The sequence below is a fragment of the Neoarius graeffei genome, chromosome 20, assembly GCF_027579695.1.
Source record: "Neoarius graeffei isolate fNeoGra1 chromosome 20, fNeoGra1.pri, whole genome shotgun sequence".
Taxonomy (NCBI): domain Eukaryota; kingdom Metazoa; phylum Chordata; class Actinopteri; order Siluriformes; family Ariidae; genus Neoarius; species Neoarius graeffei.
In genome coordinates this window covers 25,640,071-25,666,080 of record NC_083588.1, presented here as the reverse complement: position 1 = coordinate 25,666,080, position 26,010 = coordinate 25,640,071, and the positions used below count along the sequence as shown (strand labels likewise).

At 40.0% G+C, this 26,010-nt stretch overlaps 1 protein-coding gene across 3 annotated transcripts in view; it reads left to right on the top strand.

Annotated features, from left to right (window-relative positions):
- Positions 1-26,010, top strand: part of LOC132868506 (dynein axonemal assembly factor 5-like) — a 231,838-nt gene that overhangs the window by 138,366 nt on the left and 67,462 nt on the right. The gene's annotated exons all lie outside the window — the stretch shown is intronic.

Sequence of the window (26,010 nt, the reverse complement as noted above, 5' to 3'; positions counted from 1 at the left end):
AAGTTTGGTGGTGTACTGTGGCATGATAAGATCATATTCAGCTTGCAAAGACATTCGCTCCTTATAAGTATCTGGCAGTTTTGAGGTTGCGTATAGAGAATCTAAAAGCGCAATGTGCTGGGATAACTTGGCTTATTTCTCCCTCCTAGATTCCTCTGCCTTATAAGAAATAATCTCTCCCCTGATAAAAGCCTTCATTGTTTCCCACAACCCTGTTACCTCTAGAGTCTTATTAACCTGAAAGAAAAAAATCTATTATTATTATTTCTTATACTTCTACTTCTTCCACACTTTTAGTTGATTAACACAGCCCACTGATTAACCACTTATTGTAGCAAGTCCGTTTGAACAGCATTTCAGAGCTCTTGGTCATGAGAGCTGTGCTATGTATATTTGGTAGTTTTTTAATGATGTAATTTCAACTTTGAATTTTGTAGTTGACACCCATTAAAAGTACACAAACAACTGTACAAACTGTTAACTGTTTGTCAATGAGCAGTTCCTTGATGTCACAAAAGGCAAATTTCACTCATTAACTCACTACACTTTGTGCAGGTGTGCGGGCCTCTGTACTTTGAACAGACAGGCATTTCTCCTCAATATTAATCCTCTGTCTACTCACTCACATGCATAAATTCCACCTTGCCTGCTAATTGTCACAAAACCCAAAAATATATACCCCCTTGACCTCTAACTGCCACAAAGTCCAAATATACACCACATAGACCAATTTCCCTTCACTAGAAATAAGGACTACAACCCCAATGGAACTTAAACCCTGTGGCGGGAAAATGCGCCCAGGATGGGGTCCTCTCAATTTTTTTATTGCTCTTAGTTCAGCTTATTTACTTATTATTTGTAAACTTGGCGGCACGGTGGTGTAGTGGTTAACGCTGTCGCCTCACGGCAAGAAGGTCCGGGTTCGAGCCCCATGGCCGGCGAGGGCCTTTTTGTGCAGAGTTTGCATGTTCTCCCCGTGTCTGCGTGGGTTTCCTCCAGGTGCGCCAGTTTCCCCCACAGTCCAAAGACATGCAGGTTAGGTTAACTGGTGACTCTAAATTGACCGTAGGTGTGAATGTGAGTGTGAATGGTTGTCTGCGTCTATGTGTCAGCCCTGTGATGACCTGGCGACTTGTCCAGGGTGTACCCCGCCTTTCGCCCGTAGTCAACTGGGATAGGCTCCAGCTTGCCTGCGACCCTGTAGAACAGGATAAAGCGGCTAGAGATAATGAGATGAGATTTGTAAACTTCAGTGAACTTCGGGGACCTTTCTATGTGGAGTTTGCATCTGCTCCCCGTGTCTGTGTGGGTTTCCTCCAGGTGCTCAGATTTCCCCCACAGTCCAAAGACATGCAGTTAGGTTAACTGACAACTCTAAGTTGTCCATAGGTGTGAATGTGTGTGTGATTGGTTGTTTCCCAAGCCTGGAAATGGGAGGGTTGCGACAAGAAGGGCATCTGGTATAAAACTATGCTTGCTGCTGTTGCAGGGGCCCTCTATTCCATTTACTAGAAAATTTCCCCCTCCTCTTCTTCCTCCCATGTAAATGTTAATGGTAGGCTTGACAGTGCGCCACTGCGCTGATGAACCTCCCATACCGTACGGGAGAACAGCATGTTTTTGTTTGGCCTTTAAAGACATTTAAAAGTGTTTAATCTACATAAAACTAGCTTTGATTCAAGGATAAATAACATTTATGGAATATATTGTTAATTTTGTATGGCGTTGTGATGAGCTTTTACTTTAAGCGTTTTTTAATGTTGTGTAATGCAATACACCAAATTCATGGGCGCCGCTATTGGGTTTTTTAGTGATATTCGTCACCAGTCCGTGTGTTTTGTTGTTGCTTCCAGTTCCCTCACTGTTGGTTCAATCAGCTTGAAACTCATGATTCCTACCTAGTGGTCGAATCTCTCATATTGACTTGTTTTTCCAATAAAATCGACTGAATACTTTGCTGTCTAGTGCCCGCGAAAGATCAGATCACTGAGGAAAATTTTGTATCCTTCCTAAAAATTTATGATTTTCCTAATATTTCTTCCATGGAGAAAATATGAGATGATGTATCAATATCAGTAATACTGTTTTGAAGAGAATTAACAAAAGTTTGACCCTCATATCCAAAGCGCATTCAAGCACCACCATCATTAGTCATGCTTGGTGTCCACAATTTAAAGTGAACATACCTGCCAAATTCTGGCTTTTATGTTTAAACACAAAGGATGTACCAATTTCATTGATGTATTACTTTTAAGCTTTCTAGGTGCATAATTGTGATATACAAAAAGAAGCCTTTATCTGTAATTCTTAACCTGATACTCAAAATTCTAAATCTCTTTCTTCTTGGCTTTTTAGTCTGTTAATTTCTGCTTGAGGTTTTTCTCATGAATGGAAAATTAAACCAATGGAAAATGATTGCTGGTTTGTGACCGGGGCAACAGACAGAAATGGAAATTTTATAAAATGCTGGATATATTTACAAAATTAAGCATGTTTTTAATTCAGATCTTCACGCTCTTTAATTTGATAGATTACACAACACTATGACAACTACTTTTAAAAATGGCCTATTAATGGGAGGGATGGTTTGAGCTTGTGGCATCACTTGGGTCAGTTCAGGCGGGGCACTTGTGGCACCTGGGCTTGACACATCTGCTGTGGCAGCACTTAAGGCAGTTGTGCCTGCTGCACAGTTTGTATTGGTTGCTGCACCACTCCTCCTTGAGACTATAGCTGGACTTGACTTGGGGCTTACACACACTGGCTGTCATTTGGCACAATCACTGCAGCCTGTATTTCTGAGCTTTCTTTGTCTTTTTTTACTTTGCTTTGTTAATTTGCTAAACTGGCTTTTTTGGAGTTCTAAAATGAATGGTTTCTGATCCTGTTTTTGTTTCTTTTTCTTGCAACTTTCAATGTGATGAATAAGATGGGCCTGAATATTTTCTTTTGTGGATGTGTCCGTATTAATATAAAGACCATTACATGGTGGCATGAAGATATGAAGTTTATCTTCTTGTGTTGAAAATATTTTCACTCGTTTGCTTCGCTCACTCATGAATATGTTCACCACTTGAAGATAAACTTCATATATTCGTGCAACCATGTAATATCATTTTATATTATATACACACATTGTATGTCGCCTCACCGCAAGAAGGTTCCGGGTTACAGCAGATGGAGGCCTTACTGTGTAGAGTTTGCATGTTCTCCCTGTGTCTGTGTGGGTTTCCTCTGGGTGCTCTGGTTTCACCCACTGTTCAAAGATAAACAGATTAGGTAAAAATTCCCAGCCACTGGGGTTGCACAAGCCAGTGTAAAAAACCTATGCCAAATCAAAAATATGCAGATCATGATAATCTGCCGTGGTGACCGCAAACGGGAGCAGACGAAATAAGATTTTATATATATATATATATATATATATATATACAACCCCGATTCCAAAAAAGTTGGGACAAAGTACAAATTGTAAATAAAAACGGAATGCAATAATTTACAAATCTCAAAAACTGACATTGTATTCACAATAGAACATAGACAACATATCAAATGTCGAAAGTGAGACATTTTGAAATTTCATGCCAAATATTGGCTCATTTGAAATTTCATGACAGCAACACATCTCAAAATAGTTGGGACAGGGGCAATAAGAGGCTGGAAAAGTTAAAGGTACAAAAAAGGAACAGCTGGAGGACCAAATTGCAACTCATTCATCTCATTATTTCTAGCCACTTTATCCTGTTCTACAGGGTCGCAGGCAAGCTGGAGCCTATCCCAGCTGACTACGGGCGAAAGGCGGGGTACACCCTGGACAAGTTGCCAGGTCATCATAGGGCTGACACATAGACACAGACAACCATTCACACTCACACCTACGGTCAATTTAGAGTCACCAGTTAACCTAACCTGCATGTCTTTGGACTGTGGGGGAAACCGGAGCACCCGGAGGAACCCCACGCGGACACGGGGAGAACATGCAAACTCTGCACAGAAAGGCCCTTGCCGGCCACGGGGCTCGAACCTGGACCTTCTTGCTGTGAGGCGACAGCGCTAACCACTACACCACCGTGCCGCCCCAAATTGCAACTCATTAGGTCAATTGGCAATAGGTCATTAACATGACTGGGTATAAAAAGAGCATCTTGGAGTGGCAGTGGCTCTCAGAAGTAAAGATGGGAAGAGGATCATCAATCCCCCTAATTCTGCGCCAACGAATAGTGGAGCAATATCAGAAAGGAGTTTGACAGTGTAAGATTGCAAAGAGTTTGAACATATCATCATCTACAGTGCATAATAATCAAAAGATTCAGAGGATCTGGAAGAATCTCTGTGCGTAAGGGTCAAGGCCGGAAAACCATACTGGGTGCCCGTGATCTTCGGGCCCTTAGACGGCACTGCATCACATACAGGCATGCTTCTGTATTGGAAATCACAAAATGGGCTCAGGAATATTTCCAGAGAACATTATCTGTGAACACAATTCACCGTGCCATCTGCTGTTGCCAGCTAAAACTCTATAGTTCAAAGAAGAAGCCGTATCTAAACATGATCCAGAAGCGCAGACGTCTTCTCTGGGCCAAGGCTCATTTAAAATGGACTTTGGCAAAGTGGAAAACTGTTCTGTGGTCAGACGAATCAAAATTTGAAGTTCTTTATGGAAATCAGGGACGCCATGTCATTCGGACTAAAGAGGAGAAGGACGACCCAAGTTGTTATCAGCGCTCAGTTCAGAAGCCTGCATCTCTGATGGTATGGGGTTGCATTAATGCGTGTGGCATGGGCAGCTTACACATCTGGAAAGATACCATCAATGCTGAAAGGTATATCCAGGTTCTAGAGCAACATACAGTTGTGTTCAAAATAATAGCAGTGTGTTTAAAAACGTGAGTAAAGCTCAAAATCCTTATAATAGTTTTTATTTCCATGCATTGGGAACACTGCACATTATATTCTACATCAAAACATGAAGAAAAATGTATGAATATTTTAATTACTTTACAGAAAATGAAGAAAAATGAACATTGGACTGTTCAAAAAAATAGCAGTGTCTGCATTTTTCATTACAAACTCCAAATATTTACTGTATAAACTGAAAAAATCTTAAGGATTTAGTATTCCTGTGAATCACTAAACTAATATTTAGTTGTATAACCACGGTTTCTGAGAACTTCTGGCACCTGTGAACAAGTATTCCAGCCCAGGATGATTTGACAACATTCCACAATTCCTCTGCATTTCTTGGTTTTGCCTCAGAAACAGTATTTTTTATGTCACCCCACAAGTTTTCTATCGGATTAAGGGCCGGGGATTGGGCTGGCCACTCCATAACTTTCATTTTGTTGGTCTTGAACCCTGATGCTGCTCGCTTACTGGTGTGTTTGGGATCGTTGTCTTGTTGAAACAAGGGCATTTCCTCTTCAGCATAAGGCAACATGACCTCCTCAAGTATTTTGATATATGCAAACTGATCCATGATCCCTGGTATGCGATAAATGGGCCCAACACCACAGTACGAGAAACATTCCCATATCATGATGCTTGCACCACCATGCTTCACTGTCTTCAGAGTGTACTGTGGCTTGAATTCAGTGTTTGGGGGTCGTCTGAAAAACTGTCTGCGGCTCTTGGACCCAAAAAGAACAATTTTACTTTCATCAGTCCACAAAACGTTTTTCCATTTCTCTTTAGGCCAGTCGATGTCTTCTTTGGCAAATTGTATCCTCTTCAGCACGTCTTTTTTTTTTTTTAACAGTGGAACTTTGCGGGGGCTTCTTGCCGATAGATTAGCTTCACACAGGCATCTTCTAATTGTCACAGTACTCACAGGTAACTTCAGACCGTCCTTGATCACCCTGGAGCTGATCATTGGCTGAGTCTTTGCCATTCTGGCTATTCTTCGATCCATTCGAATGGTAGTCTTCTGTTTTCTTCCACGTCTCTCTGGTTTTGCTGTCCATTTTAAAGCACTGGAGATCATTTTAGCCGAGCAGCCCATAATTTTCTGCACTTGTTTACAGTATACGTTTTACCTCTCCAATCAACGTTTTAATCAAAGCACGCTGTTCTTCTGAACAATGTCTGGAACGACCCATGTTTCTCAGGTTTTCAGAGAGAAATGGATGTACAACATGTGCTGGCTTCATCCTTAAATTAGGGCCACCTGATTGACATCTGTTTTTTCACAGAATGAATGACCTCACTAATTAAACTCCACACTGCTATTATTTTGAACACGTCCCTTTCACTTAATTATTAGATTACACAGACTCAGGAGCATGCATATCATGAATGTTGGGTCTGTTGGTTTTCTATGACTCTACTACACCTACTGGTAAATTATTTGCCATGTAGTAATATAATTTCCACCAAAAACAGTGACTGATCTGGTTAGTCGTGTTGGACTGCTATTATTTTGAACACAAGTGTATGCTCCCATCCAGACGACGTCTCTTTCAGGGAAGACCTTGCATTTTCCAACATGACAATGCCAAACCACATACTGCATCAATTACAGCATCATGGCTGTGTAGAAGAAGGGTCCGGGTACTGAACTGGCCAGCCTGCAGTCCAGATCTTTCACCCATAGAAAACATTTGGCGCATCATAAAACGGAAGATACGACAAAAAAGACCTAAGACAGTTGAGCAACTAGAATCCTACATTAGACAAGAATGGGTTAACATTCCTATCCCTAAACTTGAGCAACTTGTCTCCTCAGTCCCCAGACGTTTACAGACTGTTGTAAAGAGAAAAGGGGATGTCTCACAGTGGTAAACATGGCCTTGTCCCAACTTTTTTGAGATGTGTTGTTGTCATGAAATTTAAAATCACCTAATTTTTCTCTTTAAATGATACATTTTCTCAGTTTAAACATTTGATATGTCATCTATGTTCTATTCTGAATAAAATATGGAATTTTGAAACTTCCACATCATTGCATTCCGTTTTTATTTGCAGTTGGTACTTTGTCCCAACTTTTTTGGAATCGGGGTGGTATATATATATATATATATATATATATATATATATATATATATATATATATATATATATATACACACACACACACACACACACACACACACACACACAACCCCCTGGCAAAAAGTATGGAATCACCAGTCTTGAATGAGCACTCATTCACACGTTTTATTCTGTAGAACAAACTCAGATCACAAACATGATATAATAATAAAGTCATTCCAAAGTGCACTTTCTTGGCCTTCAGAAACACTAAAAGAAATGAAGAAAAAGCATTGTGGAAGTCAGTAAATGTTACTTTTATAGACCAAGCACAGGGAAAAAAAATATGGAATCACTCAATTCTGAGGAAAAAAATATGGAATCATAAAAAACAGACAAACAAAAGAACATTCAAAACACATCACTAGTACTTAGTTGCACCACCTCTGGCTTTTATAATGGCTTGCAGTCTCTTAGGCATGGACTTGATGAGTGACAAATGGTATTCTTCATCAATCTGGTGCCAACTCTTTGATTGCAGTTGCCAGATCAGCTTTGCAGGCCGGAGCCTTGTCGTGGACCATTTTTTTCAATTTCCACCACAAGTTTTCTATTGGGTTGAGATCTGGACTATTTGCAGGCCATAACAATGACTGGATGTGTCTTTCACCAAGGAATGCTTTCACAGTTTTTGCTCTATGGCACGATGCATTGTCATCTTGGAAAATTATTTCATCATCCCCAAACATCTTTTCAATTGAAGGGATAAGAAAACTGTCCAAAATGTCAATGTAAACCTGTGCATTTATTGAAGAAGTAACCACAGCCATCTCCCCAGTGCCTTTGCCTGACATGCAGCCCCATATCATCAAGGATTGTGGAAATTTGGATGTTTTCTTCAGGCAGTCCTCTTCATAAATCTCACTGGAACAGCACCAAACAAAAGTTCCAGCATCATCACCTTGTCCAATGCAGATTCGTGATTCATCACTGAAGATAACTTTCATCCAGTCATCCACAGTCCATGATTGCTTCTCCTTAGCCCATTGTAGTCTTGTTCTTTTCTGTTTAGGTGTCAATGATGGTTTTCTTTTAGCTTTCCTATATGAAAATCCCATTTCCTTTAGGCGGTTTCTCACGGTTCGGTCACATACTTGTACATTGACTCCAGCTTCCTCCCATTTATGCTTCATTTGTTTTGTTGTACTTTTTCGGTTTTCAAAACATATGGCCTTAAGTTTTTTGTCTTGACGCTTTGATGTCTTCCTTGGTCTACCAGTACACTTGGCTTTAAAAACCTTCCCATGCTGTTTGTACTTGGTCCATATCTTAGATACAGCTGACTGTGAACAGCCCACATCTTTGGCAACCATGCATGAAGAGTTACTTTCTTTAAGAAGTTTGACAATCCTCTCTTTTGTTTCAAGTGACATCTCTCTTGTTGGAGCCATGATTCTTTCCAATCCACTTGGTCCAGCAGCCCTCCAAGGTGTGATAACTGCGCTGTTTCTAACTGCAGACTAACGAGCAGATCTAATCTGAGGCAGGTGTCAATTTAGGGAAAGGAAATTGACTGGGTGAGTCCTTATTATCTACCTGAAAATTGAGTGATTCCATATTTTTTTCCTCAGAATTGAGTGATTCCATATTTTTTTTCCCCTGTGCTTGGTCTATAAAAGTAACATTTGCTGACTATCACAATGTATTTTCTTCGTTTATTTTAGTGTTTCTGAAGGCCAAGAAGTTGCACTTTGGAATGACTTTATTATTGTATCATGTTTGTGATCTCAGTTTGTTCTACAGAATAAAACGTCTGAATGAGTGCTCATCCAAGACTGGTGATTCCATACTTTTTGCCAGGGGTTGTGTATATATACACTCACCGGCCACTTTAATAGGAATATGTTTTTGAATTCTAAGATTCCTGTTCTTGGCTGGCACGAGTGGAACCCAATGCTTTTCTGCTCAACATGGTTGTAAAGTGTTTCTATGAGTTATGTCCTTCCTGGCAGCTCGAACCAATCTGGCCATTTTCCTCTGACTTCCTTATCAACAAGACATTTCCACCCACAGAACTATCTCTCGTTCAATGTTTTTGTTTACTGCACCATTCTGTGTAAACTCTAGAGACTGTTGTTTGTGAAAACCCCAGGACATCATCAGTTTCTGAAATACTCAAACCAGTCCATCTGGCACCAACACCCATGCTACAGTGAAAGTCATGGAGATCACAATTTTTCCCATTCTGAATATGAACTGAAGCTCTTGATTTGTACCTGCATGATTTTATGCATTAAATCAAGGATTGGCTGATTAGATAACTGCATAAAACAGGAGTCTGGTGTGTGTGGTATATATATATATATATATATATATATATATATATATATATATATATATATATATATATATATATTCAACCCCCTCACCTCAAAAGACATTATAGTGATGTGGATGAAAGATAATGACAATAAATGACAAAAAAAAACCTCATTAAACAACATAAAAAATTATTGATATATATTTGAGTTATTTTGACAACAGAAGTTGACTTATCTTTGAAGTTCAAATGAAAATGTAAATCTTTTAACACATGTGCATGTGCACTATTATTCAATCCCCAGCTTCAATACTTTTTATTGAAAGTATTGAAAGATCCTGGAACATCCTTTAGCTTTTATAACTTCTAACAAACGTTTTCGGTAAGTGCTGACAAGCTTCTTACACCTCTCGATTGGAATCTTTGCCCATTCTTCACATGCAGAAGCCTCTAGCTCAGTGATGTTTGATGACTTCCATACTGCAACTACCTTTAAATCCCACCAAAGATTTTCAATCGGATTTAAATCTGGTGACTGAGAAGGCCACTCCAGGATGTTCCAGGATCTTTTTCTCAACCAAGCTTTGGTTGACTTGGAGGTGTACTTGGGATCATTGTCTTGCTGGAAAGTCCATTGATCACCAAGGCTTAATTTGTCAACAGAAGGCATCACATTCCTCTTTAAAATGGCCTGGTATTTCTGGGAATGCATGATGCCAGGTACACGATCAAGATTGCCAGTTCCTGCCGCAGAAAAACAGCCCCACATCAATGATCCAACTCCATGCTTAACTGTGGGGATGGTATTATTCTGGTCATAAGCCTGGCCTTTCGCATGCCAGACATACCGCTGATCCATATGTCCAAACAGTTCCAGTTTGGTTTCATCAGTCCATAGAACTGTCTCCCAAAACTCTGTAGTCTTATCCAAATTCCTCCTGGCATATTCTAGTCGACTTTTGATGTTCCTTGTGGTCAAGAGTGGAGTGCGTCTTGGGGTTCAGCCATGAAATCCTTGTTTATTCAGTGCATGTCTTGTAGTTGCCATTGAAGCACTTGTACCAGCCTTCATCATGTCATCCACTTGTCTTGCACTCACATGGGTTTTTTTCTTAGATGTCCTGACTAAGTGGCTAAGGGCCCTTGATGAAATTTTGGGCTTTCTTCCACAGCCAGGCAGGTTTGCAGCTGTTCTATAAGTTTTAAACTTCCTTATAATGCTCCCAGTGGTGTCTCTTGGAATGTTACATTTTTTGGAAATCTTCTTACAGTGGTGCTTGAAAGTTTGTGAACCCTTTAGAATTTTCTATATTTCTGCATAAATATGACCTAAAACATCATCAGATTTTCACACAAGTCCTAAAAGTAGATAAAGAGAACCCAGTTAAACAAACGAGACAAAAATATGATACTTGGTCATTTATTTATTGAGGAAAATGATCCAATATTACATATCTGTGAGTGGCAAAAGTATGTGAACCTTTGTTTTCAGTATCTGGTGTGACCCCCTTGTGCAGCAATAACTGCAACTAAACATTTCCAGTAACTGTTGATCAGTCCTGCACACCGGCTTGGAGGAATTTTAGCCCATTCCTCCATACAGAACAACTTCAACTCTGGGATGTTGGTGGGTTTCCTCACATTAACTGCTCGCTTCAGGTCCTTCCACAACCTTTCGATTGGATTAAGGCCAGGACTTTGACTTGGTCATTCCAAAACATTATTATTTTTTAACCATTCTTTGGTAGAATGACTTGTGTGCTTAGGGTTGTTGTCTTGCTGCATGACCCACCTTCTCTTGAGATTCAATTCATGGACAGATGTCCTGATATTTTCCTTTAGAATTTGCTGGTATAATTCAGAATTCATTGTTCCATCAATGTGTCAGGGTCTGGGGACATTTTAGCCTGCGGTTCATCTACCTGGCCACTAGATGTCACCATTTTGCATTATTTTTTCTTTTTCGCTTGTTACACTTGTCTTCACGCTATTGGTCAATTGAATCTTTGTTGGCAAGTAGCTGATTGGTTGGCCTATATATGTGAGTCTGTTTGCCTTTTCACTCTGCTGAGTTCTCCTGTGAGCCACCATGTGAGTTCTTGGCCTTGGTTTTTCTGTAGCTGTTGGCTCCTCTGTTCTGAACTGCCTTTTTGACCTCTGCATCTGTTTTTCTAAGAAGAGGATTGTTTTGCCTTGGACTATCTCTATTGGATTTACTTTGTTCTCTGATTTATTTTCGGGACACTTAGAATCCTGTCTTTTTTTTCCCTGTTGGATTTTGTAATCTGGGACTTGATCATTTTGAGTACCTAAGACTGCTGTTTATCTATGATTTTGGAACTTTGAACTTTTGTGCCAAGTACTGTTTTTGCCTTTTTTTTTTTTTTGGATTCCTGATTTTTGTGCTTTCAGTAAAGACTTCCATTTTGAAAACGCTAATTCTCTGCATCTCTGTCCTGAATCTCTGTCTCCTTCCGAGGGTGGCCGTGTGGTTTGAGATGTCCAACCCCCATCTCAACCAAAACCGTGACACAATGATGGCAAGCCATCCTGGCCCAGATGCAGCAAAATGGGCCCAAACCATGATACTACCACCACCATGTTTCACAGATGGGATAAGGTTCTTATGCTGGAATGCAGTGTTTTTCCTTTGTCCAAACATAATGCTTCTCATTTAAACCAAAAAGTTCTATTTTGGTCTCATCCGTCCACAAAACAATTTTCCAATAGCTTTCTGGCTTGTCCACGTGATCTTTAGCAAAGTGCAGACAAGCAGCAATATTCTTTTTGGAGAGCAGTGGCTTTCTCCTTGCAACCCTGCCATGCACACCATTGTTGTTCAGTGTTCTCTTGATGGTGGACTCATGAACATTAACATTAGCTAATGTGAGCGAGGCCTTCAGTTGCTTAGAAGTTACCCTGGGGTACTTTGTGACCTCATTGACTATTACACGCCTTGCTCTTGGTGTGATCTTTGTTGGTTGACCACTTCTGGGGAGGGTAACAATGGTCTTGAACTTCCTCCATTTGTACACAATCTGTCTGACTGTGGATTGGCGGAGTCCAAACTCTTTAGAGATGGGTTTATAACCTTTTCCAGCCTGATGAGCATCAACAACGCTTTTTCTGAGGTCCTCGGAAATCTCCTTTGTTTGTGCCATGATACACTTCCACAAACGTGTTGTGAAGATCAGACTTTGATAGATCCCTGTTCTTTAAATAAAACGGGGTGCTCACTCACACCTGATTTCAATCAATAGGATGACAAACACCTAACTCTAATTTCACCTTCAAATTAACTGCTAATCATGGAGGTTCACATATTTTTGTCACTCACAGATTTGTAATATTGGATCATTTTCCTCAATAAACAAATGACCAAGTATAATATTTTTGTTTTATTTGTTTAACTGGGTTCTCTTTATCTACTTTTCAGGGATGAGAATTTTCCGCGGATCTGTGGAATTCCAAGTTTTTCCCGCTGAAAATCTCATTTTTGTGAAACGTGTAAATCCGTTGAGAAAATTTCAGGGGGTAGGGGTCGGTGCGAGGCTTGTGGTGGCACAAGCAGGCAGGGCCGACCGACCGCCCGCCAGCATCTTTCGGCAGCGCTCATCGCAAAATTAGATGCAGCTGTGATAACGGAAATCGTCATTGCTTTATTCAATATTTATGCTAACAACAACTCACGACAATTTCCGGCAACGTTTTGGAGCTAGTTTCATCTCACTTCTACAATTCACGGAGAAATAAGCTACACGTACACAGTTTTGATCACTTCTTAAGTTCTAGTTATTTTGGTTAGTTTTCAAAGTTACTTCGCCAATATGGCGAAAGTTTTTTGGACTGCAAAAATGAGAATCGTGCCAGGGAAATCGATAAATCGAACCGGATAAAGAACTGTTTCCGATGGGCATGGCTCGATAGTAGCGTTACCGTGCAGATAGGGACACAAACTGTGACGACGTGCCTGATGGAACATATCCGAAAAGTGGACGTGCCGGGAAAGGTTCTGTGTATTCTGTGCTCAGATATGATCAATTATGGAAACAGAGGAGCTAGAAACATCCAGGAGCACATCAAAACAAAAAAGCACAAAGGTACGTTTTACTTAAATTCTCAAAGATAGTCAGGAGGAATCTAATATATCGTTATGGTTACCTCTATTATCGCTCACGATATATATAGTCACGGAGTGAGCCGTGACGCGTGCGCACACACACACCTCTCACGCAAGGGCACAGCACATAGGCAGCAATCTGCCAGCAACGTTCAAACATCTTGGCTGACCTGTCGCTGTGAGTTGCACTTCATTTCCATTACTGTTTTCTGTATGGGTATTACTGGTTTTCAAGCATTTCATACTCCACCGTTTGCCATAGTTTCTAATGAGAGCAGCATTTGTTACAAGTGCAGGAAAAGGCCTACCGGCATTCTAGTAACATTTGTTTGGCTCCACTCATATGTAAAACGCATCACACATTTCTGAGCATTTTCATCTCCCATCTGTTAAGCATTGTCTATGGTCTAGGAAACACACGTACAAACCAGTTATTTCTAACGTCAAGTTTATTTAGTTCTAGCATTTTTATAACACAAAACAGTTTTCAGTAACTCATCACGCGAACTCCACATACTTCCTGTTTGTTGCAAGAAACCGAGGGACTGTACCATTGGCTTGTTATGGAGGGGTTTTGCGGGTGTTTGGTAGAACGGACTATTTTAACGGGGGTGTTTTACTGGTGTTGGGGAAACATGTATTTTACTATGCACTGAAGGGTTTTTGGTTAATGAAAATTATTTTGCATGTTTGTATATTGTTTGTTTCTTTAAATTATTTTGTATTTAGGATGTCATTATTTAGTTGATTGATTAATTTTGCAATTTGGGCTCAACTGTGGGAGGGGCTGCGGGTATGTAAGCTCTGCAGTAGCTCCAGAGCCTCAGTTGTGGTTGGAACGTCTTGTTTGAAGGTACTGTGGTTTGGCTGACTAATAGTTTTGTTCAGGGTCCTTTTTGATTTAGTCTGGCAAACTTGAAGCCTCTTTATTTTTGTGTTTTCTTTTTGGCAATTTGAACCTTTGGTTGGCGCACTGTAAATATTTGCACTATTTTAAGAAAAGTTTTGAAAATAGAAAAAATAAATTTTTGGAGGAAGAAGTTTTCTGGCTCTCTGTCTGCTCCACCGCTGTCCATCCTTGATATATATATATATATATATATATATATATGAAAGGGGAATTGTGAATTGGGCAAATGCCCCCTAGACCAGCCAGGCATTTCAGAGTTTTTTTTTTTTTTTTTTAAATGTCCCATTCTTATCCCTGACTTGTGTGAAAATCTGATGTTTTAGGTCACATTTATGCAGAAATATAGAAAATTCTAAAGATTTCACAAACTTTCAAGCACCACTGTATACCCAATGCCCTTTAGGTGTGATGAAATAATCTCCTCTCCCAGCTTTGTGGAAGCTCCTTTGTCTTTCCCATGATTGCAACTGACCTTGAATACTTTAATGGATGGGGTTTATATATACATGGATTAAAGTTTTCCGTCGTGTGACGGATTTCCGTCAACTGAACTCTCCCAAGGCCAAATGTGAGGTCGGTGCTGATCCGAGGAGAATTAAAATGACGGGTGGTTGGGTAGAGATTGGGTTATAACTGTGTTGCAACACCATCAACTATCAGCAGGGTTTATTTAACTTTTTTGTTTTTGAGCCATGCTTTGTGTCGTTCATTTCCTATGTTTGATCATGTTTAAATGTTCGCTGTCTACGGTGCGGCATTAAAAAAACATGCGCTATCAAAATTGGCAAAATACATTCCCATGTGCTTGGCGTGCTTGTGTCTGACCATTTCTGTTTTGTGTTAAATTAAATCTTGCCAGAATGACTTAGTTCAAACTTGGACATGTAGAAATAGAGCATGTTAAAAAAAAATAAAATAAAAAATAAACCCCGGAAAGCCCGCTCCTCTGCTTCAGCCAGACTTGAAGACCCGACGGTGCAATGCTTGCAGACTGTCAGAAGTAATTAGACCTAAATTTATAGCTAACAAATCAACAGACGCCCCAACAATTATTATTTTCGTTAGGCCAATGTGTAAGGTATGTTAGAACCGTGCCTTATAGCCTATGTTATATCACAATTTAAAGGACATTTGAGGAGTTGGAGGCTGCGAGCGCAATGATGTTCCGACATGCGCTAAACTTTATTCCCTGAAAATCATACACCAGTGTTCAATGCCCCAAACAGTCAAAATGTCTAGAAGACTACGGTTAAATAATAATCATAGCCTACTAAGTTAAATTACGTCAAAACATCTGTTTCTGGCCTATGAAATGATGGAGGAAAATGAGAACAAACGCAAAGTAGATAGCAGCCAACTTCATGCGATCTTTTACGTAACTTAACACTCCTGTTGGCCACTATTTCTCTTAATAAAATCTTGAATTGTTTTTGAAGTCGTATTCAACACAAAGTAAGGTCAAACCCCAATTTTAATTTAAGCGAAGATCCAAACTTTTCTATATTGACGTCGAGCATAGAGGAGCATGTCATTCTGCTTTCGGTTTCAGCAGCATGGATGCGCTTTACATGAAAGAAGGCACTGATGTGTCTGCCATTGATAAAGGTGTAAAAAAACAAGTGGAGGTGGGCTTGGCTGTACAAAATAGGTGAAAATGGAAAGCCATTTAGTTCATGGGGCAAAAAACTAAACATTCCAAGGCAAGGCAAGTTTATTTATATAGCACATTTCATACACAGTGGCAGTTCAATGTGCTTTACAGAAGTAAAAGCAAAACAGTAAACAATAGAAAATAAAATTGCATAAAATAAATGGGGAAGAAAAATAAGAATTAAACAATAGTAGAAATAAAATAAAATGAAGTAAAAATTCAGTGAAAAAAACAGCAGAATAAAAGTTAAGTAAAGTTTAAAACATGTAAAGATGACAATATTAATCAGTTAGCAGAAAGCATCTGAAAACAGCTTGGTCTTTAGTCTAGATTTGAAGCTGCCAACAGCAGGAGCATTTTTAATGTCCTCTGGAAGTTGGTTCCATAGCTGTACTGCATAGTAGCTAAAAGCTGCTTCACCACACTTTTTGTTTTTTAACAACAGGTTTTACCAGTAAATTTTGCTGCTGCGATCTGGTAGATCTGATTGGGTTAGGCCACTGCAACATATCAGAGAGGTAATTGGGCCCTGTACCATTTAGAGATTTGTACACCAGCAGCAATACTTTAAAGTCAATTCTATAGCTTACTGGAAGCCAGTGAAGGGACCTTAGAATTGGAGTAATATGCTGTGTTCTTTTTGTTCGTGTGAGAACCCTAGCCGCTGCATTTTGAATCACCTGAAGTCATTTGATGGTCTTTTTTTGGGAGGCCTGTGAAAAGGCCATTGCAGTAATCAACCCTACTAGAGATGAAGGCATGTATTAGTTTTTCCAGATCATTTTTTGACATAAGTCCTCTTAGTTTGGAAATGTTTTTTAGATGATAAAATGCCATTTTAGTGATTGCTTTCATGTGACTGTCAATTTAGCTCACTGTCAATGAAAACACCAAGATTTTTAACCATTTCTTTAGTTTTAACCCCCTTTGTGTCAAGAATAGTGGTAATCCTGAGTCTTTCATCTTTCTTCCCAAATAGAATTACTTCTGTTTTATCTGTGTTCAGCTGAAGAAAATTTTGTGACATCCAGTTGTTGATTTGGTCGATACACTGGTAGAGACATTCAAGGGGGCATAATCATTAGGTGATGGAGCAAAATAAATTTGGGTGTCATCTGCATAGCAGTGATACAAAATTGAGTTGTTCTTGATAATTTGTCCAAGTGGGAGCATATAAAGGTTGAATAGTAATGGTCCAAGAATCGACCCCTGGGGGACACCACAGGTCAAGGACATTTGATGTTGAGGTACAATTTCCCATGGTAACAAAAGCTTCTATCTTTTAAGTATGATTTTAACCAATCGATAACTTTACCAGTCAGCCCAACCCAGTGTTCAAGTCGATATAGCAGTATGTTGTGATCAACAGTATCAAAAGCTGCACTGAGGTCCAGTAACACCAGGACCGATGTTTTGCCTGCATCGGTATTAAGACGTATGTCATTTATCACTTTAATCAGTGCTGTTTCAGTGCTATGATTGGCACGAAATCCTGACTGAAAGTTATCAAAACAGCTGTTTGATATCAAGAAGGCAGTTAATTGATTGAAGACAATTTTTTTTTTTCAAGGATTTTCCCGATGAATGGTAGATTTGATATTGGCCTGTAGTTGTTTTAATACTGAAGCATCCAGATTATTCTTTTTAAGTAGGGGCTTTACAACGGCTTTTTTCAGGGACACAGGAACAATGCCAGTCTCTAGGGATGTATTTATGACCTGAAGCACATCTGTAATTATAAGGTGAAGAACAGACTTAAAAAAGTTGGTGGGCAGAATGTCCAATTCAGATGTTGAGGAACAGAGTTTGTACAGTTTTTTTCAAGAGTCTCGTAATCAATTAAACAAAATTCTGACATTGTGTTGAAGTTGTCTCTGTGTCACTGGTAATTGCAGCTTTTCAATTATTTGCAACTGAGATATATTATGAGCAATATTCTGCCGTATTTTATCAATTTTACCTTTGAAGAAGGATGCAAACTCATTGCATTTATTAACTGAGAAGTTCAGGTATTAATTGTGGTGGGGGATTAGTTAGCTTCTCTACTGTTAAATAGCACACGGGCATTGTTCATATTCCTGTTGATGATGTTGGAGAAGAAAGATTGTCTTGCTTTACGAATTTCATAATTATATTTACAAAGCATCTCTTTATGGATTTGATAATCGATGTGAAGTTTAGATTTATGCCATTTTCTTTCAGTCTTTCTACATTCTCTCTTTAGCAATTTTACAGCTGGGTATTGCTTCCATGGTGCTTTCTGCTTGTCATTGACTCTCTTTTGAGTTTGAATGGAGCAATGTCATCCATAATTTGGGCTATATTTAAATTAAAAATTTCCAGTAAATCATCTACAGAGTCTGACATCTTGGTTGAGATCCGAGAGAGAGCTTGCTCAAAGAGAACACGTGTTGTCGTTTATGACTCTCCTACCCATAGTCGTTGAGCTGTTCTGAATGTGAAGAGACATAGAAACATCAGAGAAAACACAGAAATGATCAGATAAGGCCAGGTCAACAACAGTAGTAGAAACAGTTAGACCCTTTGTGATGACGAGGTCAAGGGTATGACCACGAGAGTGGGTCGGCCCCTGTACATGTTGTACTAGGTTGAAGTTGTCAATAAGTGCAAGTAGTTCTCTGGCATAAGTGTTTTCAGGATTATCTACAACCCCGATTCCAAAAAAGTTGGGACAAAATACAAATTGTAAATAAAAACAGAATGCAATAATTTACAAATCTCAACAACTGATATTGTATTCACAATAGAACATAGACAACATATCAAATGTCGAAAATGAGACATTTTGAAATTTCATGCCAAATATTGGCTCATTTGAAATTTCATGACAGCAACACATCTCAAAAAAGTTGGGACAGGGGCAATAAGAGGCTGGAAAAGTTAAAGGTACAAAAAATGAACAGCTGGAGGAACAAATTGCAACTCATTCGGTCAATTGGCAATAGGTCATTAACATGACTGGGTATAAAAAGAGCATCTTGGAGTGGCAGCGGCTCTCAGAAGTAAAGATGGGAAGAGGATCACCAATCCCCCTAATTCTGCACCGACAAATAGTGGAGCAATATCAGAAAGGAGTTCGACAGTGTAAAATTACAAAGAGTTTGAACATATCATCATCTACAGTGCATAATATCATCAAAAGATTCAGAGAACCTGGAAGAATCTCTGTGCGTAAGGGTCAAGGCCGGAAAACCATACTGAGTGCCCGTGATCTTCGGGCCCTTAGATGTCACTGCATCACATACAGGCATGCTTCTGTATTGGAAATCACAAAATGGGCTCAGGAATACTTCCAGAGAACATTATCTGTGAACACAATTCACCGTGTCATTTGCCATTGCCAGCTAAAACTCTATAGTTCAAAGAAGAAGCCGTATCTAAACATGATCCAGAAGCGCAGACGTTTTCTCTGGGCCAAGGCTCATTTAAAATGGACTGTGGCAAAGTGGAATACTGTTCTATGGTCAGACGAATCAAAATTTGAAGTTCTTTATGGAAATCAGGGACGCCGTGACATTCGGACTAAAGAGGAGAAGGACAACCCAAGTTGTTATCAGCGCTTAGTTCAGAAGCCTGCATCTCTAATGGTATGGGGTTGCATTAGTGCGTGTGGCATGGGCAGCTTACACATCTGGAAAGACACCATCAATGCTGAAAGGTCTATCCAGGTTCTAGAGCAACATATGCTCCCATCCAGACGACGGCTCTTTCAGGGAAGACCTTGCATTTTCCAACATGACAATGCCAAACCACATACTGCATCAATTACAGCATCATGGCTGCGTAGAAGAAGGGTCCGGGTACTGAACTGGCCAGCCTGCAGTCCAGATCTTTCACCCATAGAAAACATTTGGTGCATCATAAAACGGAAGATACGACAAAAAAGACCTAAGACAGTTGAGCAACTAGAATCCTACATTAGACAAGAATGGGTTAATATTCCTATCCCTAAACTTGAGCAACTTGTCTCCTCAGTCCCCAGACGTTTACAGACTGTTGTAAAGAGAAAAGGGGATGTCTCACAGTGGTAAACATGGCCTTGTCCCAACTTTTTTGAGATGTGTTGTTGTCATGAAATTTAAAATCACCTAATTTTTCTCTTTAAATGATACATTTTCTCAGTTTAAACATTTGATATGTCATCTATGTTCTATTCTGAATAAAATATGGAATTTTGAAACTTCCACATCATTGCATTCCATTTTTATTTACAATTTGTACTTTGTCTCAACTTTTTTGGAATTGGGGTTGTACATGCAAGTTAAAATCCCCAGATATAATAAGACAGTCAAACTCTAGACAAATGACTGACAACAGTTCACCAAACTCTTCTAGAAAAACTTTGGGTGAATGTCTCGGAGGCCTGTAAATAGTTAATAACAATATGTTAGGAGAGCATGTAACAAGTGCACATAAGTGTTCAAAGGATGTAAAATCACCAAGTGAGGATTGTTTACATTGAAAAGAGGCTTTGAATATATTTGCGATCCCTCCACCTTTCCCCTGTCGGGTAGCATTCATAAAATTAAAATTTGGGAGAGCTGCTTCAATAAGGGTGGTAGCACTATTTGCTTGATCCAGCCAAGTTTCAGTTAGAAGCAAAAAATCAAGATTGTGTTTGCAGATAAGATCATTAATTAAAAATGACTTGTTTGAAAGTGATCTAACGTTTAGAAGAGCTAGCTTTACAGAAAGTCTAGAAGTAATATCCGCTTGGACACTCTGATGTTGTTTTGAAACAGGAAGGAGACTAGACTGGTTTACCCCCTGGGTTAAATATGCTGTACGTTTTCTATTTCTTATCAACACAGGAATAGAGAATGGCATAGGCATACTGGGTCCCAGCTTGTTTTCAAAACTACACCCAATGCAGGGACCCACAGCACATCATACAAGACTCTCTGTATGTTCCATGAGGTTGGAAGGGGGAAGGATTGGATATGTCATGTATTTTTTTAGATGGTGAAAAAGATCAGTAGCCAGCTGAAAGTCCTGGGCGAACACAATTCAGTCTGTTGGTTGATTTTTGATGAACTGGGTACACTGCTTCTTTCGATTACGTTCATTATGTCTTATATTGAATATTGTTAGTTTTTTCTTTTTTATCAGACATCTAATTTTTTAGGTTTGTTTACCTGACATGTTTCGACGTACGACTGTCGTCTTCCTCAGAGTGTCACCGGATGTTATTGGTGACGCATCTTTTATCAGCTGATGTTTCCGAAGGCGTGGCCTTCCTGTCTGGTTTGACAGGTCGGTCACACCTTCTACTGTCTGTTCGTCCCCTGCAAGATGGCACTCCAGGTATGGGAGAGCATGTATGCTCCCTCATCCTGGTTGATGGTCCTCGGGCTTCGCTTACGGATCTCCATGGCCTCCCTGATCCAGCGCTGATGTTTGTCTTCTGTGCGGATGACTCTGGCATTCCCCCAGTCCATAATTTGATTTTCCCTTTTGCAATGATCTGTTATGGCTGACTTATAATTTTCCTGTTGTGCCTTTTCTTTTATTGTTCGGGTTTGTCTTGTAGCTGTCTCCTTTTCACACTCTTTATGTTCATTTTTTTCTTGTGTTGAAACTCCTTCCTGTCTCCCTGATGTAAGTTTTATTGCATAATTGACATGGAATCTCATATATGGTGTTGCATCTGTTGTCCGGATGTATTCTGTCTTTGGGATGAACCAGGATCTGACGGAGTGTTGTGTATGGTTTGACAGGTGTGTTAATGTTGTGTTTCCTCATTAATCGAAAGATTAAGAATAAGTTATGGAGATAAAAGCATCAAGGAGTTTTGCCACCTTGAAAGATTGACGCAAAAACGGGCACGCTACAGGAATCACCTGAGATTCAATCTACGCTGCTGGGATGAAGTCGTACCAGCCAGCCTGAACATCAAGAACCCGATTCCAACCAGAAGCATGGAAAAGATGATCAGGAAAGTGCGGATGACTCTGGTAAAAGAACAGATACGGTGCACAACTGACAAACTCAATAATATCAACAGCGAACTACATAGGGAGATGGAAACTTTCAAACGCTGGTTTCCCCAGAACAAGGAAATGGAATTAGCAATACACAGACACTTGACAGACATACACGAGCAGGAATTCACCAAGACAAAAACCCAACAAATCCGAAAACTGGACAGACTCATTGCACAGAAAAAGAAGGCAGAACCGGAGCACGCACACATCAACGACGAATGGATTCATAACATATCAAGGTACAAACTCTCACAAGCAGAACGCAGTATATTAGCAAAAGGACTCAACTACGCTGTCACACCGAACAACATACCACACGAGGAATTCATTCTGGCAACTGAATTAGCATGTGAAAAAATACAGGATCAGGGACAAAAAGCAGCACTAAGAAACGCAATAGCTGGTATATTGAAAACGGCCAAACCACCACCCAGTAACATCACAAAACAGGAAGCCAAAGCTATGAAAACATTAGCAAAAAATAAAGACATCACAATCCTCCCAGCATATAAAGGCAGGACAACAGTTATTATGGACACTGATGAATATGAACGGAAAATGATTGAATTACTCAGTGACAACGCATTTGAGATATTAAGAAAAGACCCAACAGAAGACAAGAAAAAGAAACTTAAAGCACTACTCAAACCACTACTCGATGAAAATAAAATAGATAAGCAGGCATACAATCATTTAGTACCCACAGCCAACGTCATCCCCAGGATTTACGGCACACCAAAGATACACAAACCAGGAACACCATTACGCCCCATAGTAGATAGCATTGGTTCAGTGACATACAACTTATCAAAAGCACTCACCGAAATAATTAAACCATTACTAGGACTCACAGACCAACACTGCAAAAACTCAAAACAACTGGCAGAAGAACTAAAAAACATCAAAATGCAGCAAGACGAAGTTTTCATATCACACGACGTCATATCTCTTTTCACCAGAACACCCACGGAAGCCACCATACAGGTAGTACAAGAAAAATTAAAAACAGACAGGATGTTCAAGAAACGCACAAACCTCACTGTACAAGACATCACTCAGCTCCTTCAATTCATCGCCACATCCACATACTTTCAGTTCAGGAATACAATTTACAGACAGAAGGAAGGTTTTGCCATGGGAGACCCACTATCAGCCATCATTTGCAGCTTTTTCATGGAAGATCTGGAGCAGAAAGCACTCACTACAATACCAGCAGAATACAGGCCAACACTCTGGAAACGTTACGTGGATGACATACTAAAAAAAGTGAAGAGGGGACACACTCAACAACTTACCGACCATCTCAACACCATAGACAATACCGGTAATATAAAATTCACACATGAAGAAGAAACGGAGCAGTCAATAGCATTTTTGGACTTAAAAATACATCACACAGAAGATGGGGACATCAAAATAAAAGTACACAGAAAACCCACACACGCCGACCAATATTTAAACTGGACTTCCGAACACCCCATAATGCACAAAATATCAGTAGTCAGAACATTACATGAACGCACAGCAATAATTACAGATCCACAGGACAAAGAACAGGAGCAACAACATATACAACACGCACTGAAGGCATGTCAATATCCACAATGGGCAATATCCAAAGGGGTGAAACAGGTTAAGAACAACAAAACACAGAAGAAAGAGAAAAAACAAACCAACAAACAAGAACACAGGGGAGTAGTGACATTACCATACATTAGGGGAATAACTGAACGCATTCAAAGAGCAATGAGGAAACACAACATTAACACACCTGTCAAACCATACACAACACTCCGTCAGATCCTGGTTCATCCCAAAGACAGAATACATCCGGACAACAGATGCAACACCATATATGAGATTCCATGTGTCAATTATGCAATAAAACTTACATCGGGGAGACAGGAAGGAGTTTCAACACAAGAAAAAATGAACATAAGAAAGAGTGCGAAAAGGAGACAGCTACAAGACAAACCGGAACAATAAAAGAAAAGGCACAACAGGAAAATTATAAGTCAGCCATAACAGATCATTGCAAAAGGGAAAATCATATTATGGACTGGGGGAATGCCAGAGTCATCCGCACAGAAGATAACAAACATCAGCGCTGGATCAGGGAGGCCATGGAGATCCGTAAGCGAAGCCCGAGGACCATCAACCGGGATGAGGGAGCATACATGCTCTCCCATACCTGGAGTGCCATCTTGCAGGGGACGAACAGACAGTAGAAGGCGTGACTGACCTGTCAAACCAGACAGGAAGGTCACGCCTTCGGAAACATCAGCTGATAAAAGATGCGTCACCAATAACATCCGGTGACACTCTGAGGCAGTGTCGTACGTCGAAACATGTCAGGTAAACAAACCTAAAAAATTAGATGTCTGATAAAAAAGAAAAAACTAACAATATGGGTACACTGCTTGTCGTGAATGATTTGGGCTGGAAAAAGAGAGTGCAGCCATTGGCAGCAGTCTCTGCATACTTTTAGGGAAATCCATGCAGGGGGCAGACAGAGATGGTACAATAAAGTCAGAACAGCGAGACTGAGATTGGGACTTTGGTGAGGTCTTTGTGAGTGTCTTCATGACTGTCTCTGTGGTGACTGTCTCCCTGACAGTCTCTGTGATACTTGCATGGGGTCGAGATGTGGATGATGCAGCCTTGGCATGATTGTCTTTGGTCAGGTCCTCAATCTGGATGGAATCGCATGATGGAATCGCATGCTCACATTCTTCATGTGATTGTTGATGTCCTTGGCAGTCTGCCCCAGATGGTTCTTGGCAGTCTGCCCCAGATGGCTGTGTGTCCTTGGTGAAGACTTGCATGGATGATTGTTTTGGCTTTGCAGAGGTATTGTTGATATTTGTAACTGGGTCAGTCTGTGATATCTTATCAACTGTTTTCCTCAATGTTGGCTGAGAGAAAATTGCATGTTGTAGAGCGAGGCTATAGTGATCCGCTAAAACTTTGGTCCCAATCCGGCTGAATTCAGTGCTATTTGGCTATCTCTGCGATTCCAGAAAAGGTTAAAATTGTCTATGAAGTTCATACCAAATAAAAAACAAGTTTTTCCAAGCCAGGTGTTAAGACTGAAGAGTCGAGTAAATGTAAAGCTTCCCCTTGCAGGGAGTGGGCCACTGATAAAAGATTGTATTCCAGTCTTATAGAGATCAGAAAAAAGTTTTCTGAAATCATCTTGGACAAACAGCTGTTCTCTGAAAACATCATTTGCTCCCACATGCACAACAATACGTTTGATAGTTTTATGCTCGGACATGAGTTTCAAAATGCTGTCTTTGGTGTCAGAGATGGATGCATTTGGAAGGCAGCAAATAATCATCCCATGTCCTTTTAAATGTCTTATAGTGGAATCACCAAGAACAAGGGTTGTGGGATCAGGTGGTGTTACGAGCTGCTTTTTGCCTCTTCCCACAGCTCTTTGGTTGTGGTACGATCTCTTTCTATGATGTGTTTGTCCGCTTGAAAATTCCGCTTCCACATCCCTGAGGCATTCAAATTTGTTCTGAAGCCTTATGGGCTGTGGATTTTCCATAGGATTGTAAATCCTATTGTAGTTTGTAGACCTGGCTCTATTTTTAATAGCATGGCTGTGGAGCATGGGTTGCATAGTATCAGAACGAACTGGTGTTGAGGTAATTACTCTTCTGTTTTTATTTTTGGGCCTGCCACCCATCATGTGCCAGTTTTCTGTACTCACATTTTGCCCTGTTAGATCGATGAATTCATCCACTCGATCTGCAATGTCATCGGCCTGTCGGGGTGCAATCTCTGCATTCTCAGCCACTGTTTCTGTACTCCTTTCCTGAGATATCGCTCTTAATTTGTCCGTCTTTGGCAGGGCATCAATCTTTGATTCCAGGATAGAAATCCTCTGTTCTAGTTCTGTGCATTTTCTGCAAGATCTCCTGGATTTTTTGCCCCCTGGCATTTTGTTTTAAAAGCAACTTATAAAGATGAAAAATAAAATGAAAAAATTGTGGAAATTAAATGAGAAAGTAAAGTAAAATAAAGATCAAG